Genomic DNA, 2,374 nt, shown 5'->3' with positions numbered 1-2,374 from the left:
TTGAGATATTAAATTAAATAGATAAATATGGTATGGGTTTATTTATACATTCATATTAAAACCAATTGGTTCAACTTGATTCGGCCATTATTAATTTAAGTACAACATGTCAGGGTATTGCGACAATAGATTTTACTGGATTGGGGTTTTACTGGGTTACAAATTAATAATTTTTAAAACAATTTTACTATGTTATCGGGGTTTTACTCGGGTTTTACTCGGTTTTTTTCTCGGGTCGCTCAAAATTAACTACAACGAAGAATGTAACATATGCAACATGAAAGAACAAAACACGCTGACTCACATCCTCCTCCACTGTCCCATACATTCTGCAGCAAGATCAGCATTTATGAATAATCTACAATCCCACCCAACGAACGTGTCAGATCTTCTTAACCCAATTACAAAAATCGAAGCACTTCGATTATCAAGATTTGTTACATCATGCCTCACTCAATTAATGGACATCCCACCAGAATGAAAAATCCACAAACATGCCCCAATTCCGTCTACTTAAAAAGCCTACCTCATATGTTCCAAGCCCCACACTTGTTTCTCCCTCCACCACACACGGTCATTCCAAGATAACAGATAAGTAATCATTTAACAAAAGTCTACACTTACATAAAATTGGTATCTACCCCCCGGAATGGGAACCACTTTCCACATCTTCATCCGTAAGTCACTACCCGAACAAAACCCGCCCCCTCCCCTCACGTCTCCTACGCCTTCCACAAGGAGAAGACTGAAGGAGCAATAGTCCTCACATTCAACAACCTCACATTTAATCACTGTTTTTATCAATATTCATCCTCCTCAGTTCTGCTGTCCCTGGGCTCCCTTCCCTGGATGGAAGGACGACCACAGGAACACACAGCGGCCTGGGGTGTTCAAGAGGTTTTAGACGGCACAGGGAACGTCATGGAGGGGCTTGGGGAATTCTTCCACAAAATAAGGAAGATGTGGGACAGCGACAAGGCAACCGAATCCCGGATCCTACCACACACCCCTTACGACGAAATATTCCGCCATCAACTAGATCTGGACGGAGTGGACGCATATCTGGAACAGAAAACACTGGATGCACTACTACAGCAAACGGCACTACATAAAGAGAACTACTCACGACTCGCCATTCTGGAAATTATCCAGATCCCCTCAACAATCATAATTAGTATCACCCTGCTGCTCCTCATCTTTAGGAAGACATACACACTTTGCAAAAACCAACCGACCCATGCACCCGAACTCACAGAATCCCCCACCCGTTACGCGGACCCCCCCGAACATACCACCAGTTATATCGCGAACCACGAGTTGGCCCCACCTCCACCACCAATCCCATCTATGTTCCCCCTCACCCAAACCAAGCTGTTCTCCCTCTCCTCCCCAACACCCTTCCGATCGGCAGTAGCAGACAGCCATAGTCTCAACGTACCTACCACCCCGATCACGGAACATAAACGCAAACGTGCCATATAAACACAACAAGGAACTCCTAAGACAACGCCTAACCTAGACAACAGCAATAGCAACCCCTCAACAGCAAAAACATCCCCAGACAATTCGCTCCATATCTAATCTTACTTCTCCATACACCTCTCCCTCCCTCTACCCAAATTATATCTTTGTAAACACTATTATTCTATATATTGCAAATCCTACTTTCAATAATTATTACGCTGGACCTTCATGAAACTCCTTCGGAACTCCTAAATTGTTATTTATTTATTTTTTCTAAATTTATATTTTATTTATTTATTTATTTATCTCATATAAAGCTTGTAATATTCTGCTCCTTTATGGGCCCGAAGAGGCCGTGAAAAAGGAATAAATCATACATACATACATACATACATACATACTCGGTTTTTTTACGACACAAAGAGATAAATCATGGCGAACTGAAGTACACAATAATCTTACACTCATCCCTGACTCAATTACCACCGAAATGTTTCTATCCTATCCCCGAAACAAAGAAATATAGACCCATTCTATATAAATATAGAATATAGTTGTCAAAATGTCCATAAGTATTTCCAACCTTAGGATTTTTTGTTATTTATGTATATGCGTATGAAAGCTGTTTTACCTAGATAAATACAAATTGGTTTACACCTTAAAGCTAATGTATGCCATTATTTAATTCTAGATTTCACTTTATTGTATATTATTGATTTCAAATTTTAATAAACCTGCAGTGCAGACTCCATATAGCCCGAGTCAGGTTTAGGACAGGAATTTATCAATCAGACTATTTTATATTAATTTGAACTAATATTCCAACCTATATGCCATATTTCCGCTTAATTGGATGATTTTTAAAAATTTGTATGGGTCACCCACTAGGGTAGCTCTGGTTCAAAATTTT

This window comes from Folsomia candida, unplaced genomic scaffold (assembly GCF_002217175.1).
Source record: "Folsomia candida strain VU population unplaced genomic scaffold, ASM221717v1 Fcan01_Sc041, whole genome shotgun sequence".
Taxonomy (NCBI): Eukaryota; Metazoa; Arthropoda; class Collembola; order Entomobryomorpha; family Isotomidae; genus Folsomia; species Folsomia candida.
Note: the sequence above shows the minus strand (reverse complement) of the source record.